Below are 7629 nucleotides of genomic sequence, written 5' to 3'. Positions count from 1 at the left end.
TAAAATTATCAATATGACTAATCAAATCTCTGTGAATCATTGACTTATATTCTGAGTAATTATGGAGATTGACAATAATTATGATGCAATTTTGTTTTAGAGCCAGAGTGAAGAATTTAGAACACTGTGAGAATGGCAATGAATTCAAAGTAGTGCTTTTTACACTACTTGGCTATTAAAAATAAAGTTTAAGCAAATATTTCTTCTAAAGTGTTTTTAGTGAGTATTAGAAATCCTGATTCAGACCTTTTGCTAGTTAAATATGTTCACTGTCCCACCTTGGAGAAATGAAATGTGTACATTATACTCCCATGCAAAGTTGGTTAGTAGACTCTGTAATGCCCTTCCAAAAGCTTATTGACAGCATTTTGCCTTCATTTGGAAAATTAATGAAAGTGAAAGATACTTACATATGTGTGGATTACCCATGAGAACAGCTCTAAACTTCACTATCTGAAACCTCAATGATCAGAGTTGTCTGCATTTTGACTGTTTTGCCTTGGATTTCTTTCCCTTTTACTAGGATAAATGTCTTTTCCAATGAGGGCTGGGTTAGATTAGCACTTTTCTACAAAAGATTCCAGATTTCTAAGTGTTTATTAAGGTAGTGATGGGGTCTGTGTGCTTGGGTCACAATTTGAAAGAACACAATTGATATAGGGCATGTAACTAAACTGTTAACATTATTGTCATTAGCAGTATTGCTAAGTATTTTCTTTTTGTCTTATTGTTCCTCATTTTATTCTTGGCTTTTGATGTTTTGAAAATTTACAGCAGAAAACCATAAAAAACTATGGACTGTTGCATTTGAAGGTTTATGTATTTATTTTAAATTTCATGCTTGTAAACAGTGCTGGTATTTCTTTTGCTTTGTTTTTAAGTACAATTGAAATTCACAATGAAGTGACAGCTGGCAATGCATGTACCTCAGCATAGACAGGCAATCTAAACAGTAAAGTTGGGTACTCTGGGTTTATTGCTATACAGTGCCAAGTCCCTTTGAAAGAATTGATGACAAACATCTTTAGCTTCCAGTCAGTGAAATTTCTGTCTTAAAAGTCCAAAATTTTGAGGCCAGCACAGTGTCTTTGTGGGTAAAGTTGCTGCTTGTAGTGCTGGCATCCCATATAAATCCTGGGTTGAGTTCCAGATGCTCCACCTCTGATCCAGCTCCCTCTAATGCACCTGGGGAAGCAGTGGAAGGTTGCTCAAGCACTTGGTCCCTGTACCCACAAGGGAAACCCAAAAGCTGCTGGATTCTGGCTTCAGATTTGCTCATTTCCAGCTATTGTGGCCATTTTTAGGAGTGAACCAGCAGATAGAAGATCTCCCTCTCTCACCATCTGTAACTTTGCCTTTCAAGTAAATACATAAATCTTTGAAAAATGAAATAGTCCAGAATTTAACAACTGCAAATGTACTGTTTTATTTCTTTTTAATCATAACGTACGACCTTAAAACAAGTCAGACAAGACTCACTTTCTATATGGATGGTACAAAAACAACAAGGGATTCAGAGGAGATTGCTTAGCATATATAAACTAGGGCACATTGAGAAGATTTTAGAACATGGAATTGAAAGATAAGCATTTCTGCAAACATATTTAAATCTATGCATAGTTTTCTCATAGTACATTTTTCTATCAACATTTAAGACTCATCAGATTGCATCATGAAAACACAGTATTACTTTTTTCCAATATAAGAGCATTATATCAACATCACAGTCATCTGATTTCATGAATATTTATTGTAGTTCAGCCATGCATTTCTTTACAACTTAATGAGCAATAATTACTTCATTTTTTCCACAGGTCAGACATGTCCAAGAAACAAAGGAGGCCAAATGACTGGGTCATTTCTTTGCTCATTATTAAAAGCGATTAAGGAAACATAAGTAAAAGTCACACAAATAATCTACTTCAGGAATTAAAACAGAATCGTTCTTTTGTAGAAACTATAGTCTTTACCAACCTACTTAGAGAAATGTGTGAAATTCTTGAGTAAAATTCTGACTACCTAGATCAAAATCTACCATCTTTTGAAAATCAAATTTCCAAAACACAAATATAACATAAAATAGCAAAACTTATACATAGACCAGGTACGTTAAATCACATTTTGAAAACTGAAACCAAGAAAAAAAGCTAAACAATCAAAATTTCAGGCCCATGCTTACAGGTATATTTCAAACTTCTAAGGAAGAAAAAGGAAACCTGTTTCCCAAACCTATGCAAATGGAAATAAGCAGAGAATATTTTTAATTTCTTTCGGAAAATCAGCATTACGTCGATGATGATGCAAGTGTACCAGGAATAATTGAAATAATTCTTAAAAGTATACCTTTCATAAACAGATACAAATATTCCAAGCAAAGTATTATTATTTTTTAATTTTAATTTAAAATTTATTTGAGAAATGCAGAGACACCCCACCACCACCCCTCCCACCTGCTGGTCCGGGCCCCCAAATGCCCAAAACGGACGCCCTATCCCCTGAGGGCGGGGCGGGGCCTTCTGCTCTGGCCTTTCTAACCCCGGAGGGTGGGGCGGGGCGGGGCCGTCTGCTCTGGTCGTTCAATCCCGGGAGGGTGGGGCGGGGCCGCCTGTTCCGGCCACACCTGACCCCGCCCTCACCTCCCCCACCCAGGCAGGTGCTCCGCGACTACAACTGCCTGCAGAAGCTGCTGCAGCACCTGACCTCACTCAGCCTGACCATCGTGAGCAACGCGTGCGGCACGCTCTGGAACCTGTCGACCCGCTGCGCGCAGGACCAGGAGCGCGCCGTGGGCATGCTGCGCAACCTGGTGCACTCCAGGCACAAGATGATCGCCATGGGCAGCGCCACGGCCCTGCGCAACCTGCTGGCCCACCGGCCCGCCAAACATCAGGCGGCCGCCACGGCCGTGTCCCCCAGCACCTGCGTGCCCAGCCTCTACGTGTGCAAGCAGCAGGCGCCGGAGGCGGAGCTCGACGCCCAACATCTGGCGCAGGCGCTCAACCACCCGGAGAAGCAGGCCCTGCCCGGGCCAGGCGGCAGTCAAGAAGCCGCTGCCGCCCCCTGCCGCACCTGGACGGGCTGGCGGGGGACTACACCTCCGACTCGGTCTGCTTCGACGACGACGACGCGCCGTCCCTAGCCACCGCCACCGCCGAGCCCACCAGCCCGGCCGTGCTCTCCCTCTTCCTGGGCAGCCCCTTCCCGCAGGGCCAGGCGCTGGCCCGCACCCCGCCAGCCCCCCCGCGGCGAGGGCTGCCTTGGCGGCCAAAGCCAAGCTGGCGCTGGGCAATGGCGCGGATCCACTGTCTGGTGGAGGACATCTTGGCCCTTGCACACCTTGTCTGATGACAGCTTCAGCCTCAGCTCCAGGGGACCACGGGCAGGAGGCGCCGAGGGAGGGCCAGGCGCAGTCCTGCTCGCCCTGGGGCGGCCCCAAGGGGTGGCCGGCAGGAAGCAGGGGGCTGGGTGCACGCCCTGCTCTGGCTCAAGGCGGCCCATGCCAGCCTGTCCAAACGGACAGCCTCAACAGCGGCAGCACCAACGATGGCTACTGCCCGCGGGAGCACAAGCGGCCCTGCCCGCTGGCCGCTCGGCCCGATCTCGACCTGAGGGGGCAGCCAGGCCTAGGGCCCACCCGGGACCGCCTCCGGCGCCGACGCCCGCGTGGGCACCATCAAGCTGTCGCCCACCTATCAGCCCGTGCTGCCGCTGGAGTCCCGCGGGGCAGGGCAGGGCGCCCCCCACCCCCGGCGGCCCCAAGGCGCCCCCCGCGGCCCGGAAGCAGGCCTGGCTGCTGGCAGAGGGGCCTGAGCCAGGTGCCCGAGAAGCTGGGGGCCGCCAGGCCGGCCCGCGGCCAGGCAGGGCACTGCAGAGGCTGGTGGCACAGTAGGGGCCCCTCTCGCTGTCCCGCTGCCCCAGCGAGGCCAGAGACCTGGGACAGCGACTCCTCCCTCCAGGGGCCCTGGAGGAGGCCGGCCCCGAAGAGGCGGAGCTTGACGGGGCGTGGCGTGGGGCCGGGGGCCGCCTCCCTACCCGTCGCCATCCCGGCGCCCCAGCGGGGGCCGAGGTCTGGGCCTGGGCGTGGAGGACGTCAGGCCGTCCAACTCTTCTGAGAACTGTGTGCAGGAGATACCGCTGGTGCTGAGCCGCTGCAGCTCCGTGAGCTCCCTGGGCAGCTTCCAGAGCCTGTCCATCGCCAGCTTCATCCCCAGCGGCCCTTGCAGTGGGCTGGGCAGCGGCACAGTGAGCCCCAGCGAGCTGCCCGACAGTCCCCGGGCAGACCATGCTGCCCAGCCGCAGCAAGACGCCGCAGGCCGCGCGGCCCGGCCAGCCCGAGAGCAGCCAGTTCAGCCTGCGGTGGGAGAGCTACGTGAAGCGCTTCCTGGACATCGTCCACTGCCGCGAGCGCTGCCGCCTGCCATCCGAGCTGGACGCTGGCAGCGTCTGCTTCACCGTGGAGAAGCCGGACGAGAACTTCTGCGCCTCCAGCCTCAGCCCGCTCGCCCTGCAGGAGCACTAGGTGCAGCAGGACATGGAGCTGCGGCTGCTGTCGCCCTCCTGCCCAGACTGCGGCGTCTGTGGTGGTGGCGGTGGTGCCGGGCAACGCCGGTGAGAAGAAGCCGCCAGACGCCAAGAGGGGCCGGCGCCCGCAGGCTCCGGGACCCGCATGGCCGCGGACCAGGAGCTGGAGCTGCTGCGCGAGTGCCTGGGGGCGGTCGTGCCCGCGCGGCTCCGCAAGGTGGCCTTGGAGCAGGTGCCCGGCCGCCGGGCGCTGCCCGTCCCGGTCTACATTCTGGTGCCCACCCCGGCCCGGGAGGACGACTCGGCCGAGGGCACGCTGGTCAACTTCTCCAGCGCCGCGCCACTCAGCCACTAGACTGCAAGGGCCCCCCCCAAGGAGCAGCCCCGGGGCCCGCAGGACAGGGGCCGGCCCCGCGCCCCTGGGGGCCCCCAGAAGCCACGCGCTGCTCAGAAGGTAGTGGCGGACAGTGATCTACGTGCCCAGCCCGGCCACCCGGCCCCACCCCAAAGCTGTCCCTGGCCCCCGCGCCACACCGAGGTAGGCGGCGGAGACCCCCAGCTCGGCACAGCCAGCAGCCGCAGGCAAGGCGCCAGCGCCCGGGAAGCAGAGCTCTCTGAGCCTGCACAGGCCAGGCAAGATCTCCGAGCTGGCGGCGGTGAGCCACCCCCGCCCCCAGGAGCGCCACGCCCCCCTGCTCCTCTGTCCAACACCCCTTCTTCAAGCTCCTCCCAGACCTCGCCCACCTCTCAGCCTCAGCCCAGGAAGTCGACCCCCGCCACCCCAGCTGCAGGGTCTCTGCCCGGCCTGGCAGCCCCGCGCGTGCCAAGCACAAGACCTAGAAGTCGCCTGTCCAGATCCCGTTCAAGCAGAGGCCGGCCAAGCGCGGGGCGCTGCCGCTGGCCAGACCTGCCCCAGAGCCGAGAGGCCGCGAGGGGGTGGCGGGGCGCGTGGGGCCGACTGGGCCTGGTGCGTGGGGCCTCCGCCCGCTCCAGCGGCAGCGAGTCCTCGGACCGCTCAACTGACCTTCATCAAGAAGTCGCCTGGCTTACTGCCTTGCCGGCGCATGGAGCTGTCCTCCGCCGCCGCCTCCGTCGCCTCCGCCTCCACCTCCCAGGGCGCGTCGCCCCGCCGCTGACGGCCGGCGCTCCCCGCCATCTTCCTCTGTTCTTTGCGCTGCGACGAGCTGAGGGCGGCCCCCTGGCAGCAGCCGACCCGGCCAGGGTCCGGTCCCGGCCCCAGCACGTGCGCGCTCCGGCGCAGCAGCTCCAAGAGCCCGTCGCGCCTTCCAGTGCGCACGCCCCCCGCGCTACCCCTCTTCAAGCGCTACTCCTCCCAGCCCCACATCAGCATGGCCCAGCCACTGCCCAGGGTGGTCGCGCCAGGCACGATGTGGCGGCGCATCCGGGATGAGGCGTCGCGCACATCCCGCGCAGCACCCTGCCCTCCTCGGCCCTGCTGCTCCGGGGCCACCCGCCGCCGCGGAAGACCTGGGACGCCGCAGTGCAGATGGAAGAGGTGGCCCAGCCCAAGACCAACACAAGCACGTCCCTGAGCCTGGGGAACCCGGAGCAGCCCCGGCCCCAACCGGCGCCCCGGCCGCCCTCCTCGGCAACGAAGTGGATGAGCCGGTCCCGGCCAAGGGCCCTGCCCCCGCGCCCTTTGCCCAAGAGGGCTTGGGTATCGCCTTGGGGGGCTTCCCTGCCAGCCTGCATGGCCACTGAGGATCAGCGGCCACTTGGCAGCCTTCCCTCCACCCACCCTCCTGTTCCTCACGCCGCCCTGCAGCATCTGTCCCATGTGTACATAGCGCGCCACCCGCCAGCACCCCATGTAAAGCCGCCGGCTGGCGGAAGGACCACATCCCCTGCATCAGTGTTGCACAACTTTAAAAAACAGAGCTGTCCAGTTGCCTCTGCTGCATGAGTGGGGCAGATGCGGGCCTCCCACACCGGCCACGAGCAGGGAGGCCAGCGGTCCCCACTGGCCCAGGAAGACTGTCCCACTGGGACGTCTCTGTCCAGCTCCGTCCTTGGCTGTGGCCCAGACTCTGTCAGGTCCGACAGTGCCCAGTGGGCTGGGGAGTCTCTGCCCCGGCTGAGAGGCTGTGGCTGGGGTCTCTGAAGCTCAGGCAGTGGAAGAGAAACTCCTGTGGCCCTGGGGCTCAGTCCTGCCCCCCAGGATGCAGGGACACCTTCCCAGGGACAGAGGCCCTGCCAGCCCGTGGACGCTCGGCTGTCCCCCACATCAGCCTCTCCCGCAGTGATGAAGGGGAGGCTCCTGCCCAGGAGTGGCAGCATGAGGCCTGCGGGGCCCCGCCAGGGCTGCCGGCTCCTCCTCTCAGCCAGGGAGTGGTGCGCTGATCCAGCGCCAGGCAAGGGAGCAGAGTGGCCCCGTGAGATGGGCAGAGTCCGCTGGGGGGAGGTGGTCTCAGGCGCCCATACAGGGTCCAGCCTGTGCCGGGGGCGGGGAAGGGCGCAGGTCAGCCAGAGGAGGTAGCGGCAGAGGCGTCGGGCAGCACTAAGCGCATCACGTGGCCGACGTCCAGTTCCAGCTTGGCGCCGGCTCACTGCAGGCCCTGGCACTGCTGCCTCAGCCCCTCACCTGCCCGCTGCAGCCATACGTTGGCGGTCACTTAGGCCTGGCTCTGCTGGTACAGCTGCTCCCTCTGGGCCTCGGGGTCCTCACTCCTCCTGGGGTCTCCTGGGGGGTCTGGGACAGCATGAGGGAGCATCAGTCACAAGGGAGCCCCCAAGACCAGAGCCACCCAGCAGGAGGGAGCCAAGCCTGGGGACGCAGGCACCTGCATACCCCACCCCTGCACAGCACAAGCCCACCCCGGGTGGCCTAGGTGCCCCACAGTCACTCTCGGGGGCCCACGCGTGACCTGGCGTCTCACACGCCAGCCAGCTGAAACATACCAGTCTCAATAGCGGGGTCCCTGCCGCCCACCCAGAGCTCTAGGTCCCCAGATCCCCATCTCGCACATTGTTCTAGAAATGCTCTCCTCCACAATGATGGAAACAGCAGGGCCCACACCAAGGCCACCGGCAGCTGCTCTCCCTGGCAGCCAGCAGGAAGCCGGATGGGACACAGAGCAGCCCGGATCA

General features: G+C 59.1%; 1 pseudogene; it reads left to right on the top strand.

Moving 5' to 3' along the window:
• Positions 1-2470: 2470 nt before the first annotated feature.
• Positions 2471-6308, top strand: LOC133747030 (adenomatous polyposis coli protein 2-like; annotated as a pseudogene).
• Positions 6309-7629: the final 1321 nt, after the last annotated feature.

The sequence above is a fragment of the Lepus europaeus genome, chromosome 18, assembly GCF_033115175.1.
Source record: "Lepus europaeus isolate LE1 chromosome 18, mLepTim1.pri, whole genome shotgun sequence".
Lineage (NCBI taxonomy): Eukaryota > Metazoa > Chordata > Mammalia > Lagomorpha > Leporidae > Lepus > Lepus europaeus.
Note: the sequence above shows the minus strand (reverse complement) of the source record. Positions and strands in the feature narration are given on the sequence as shown.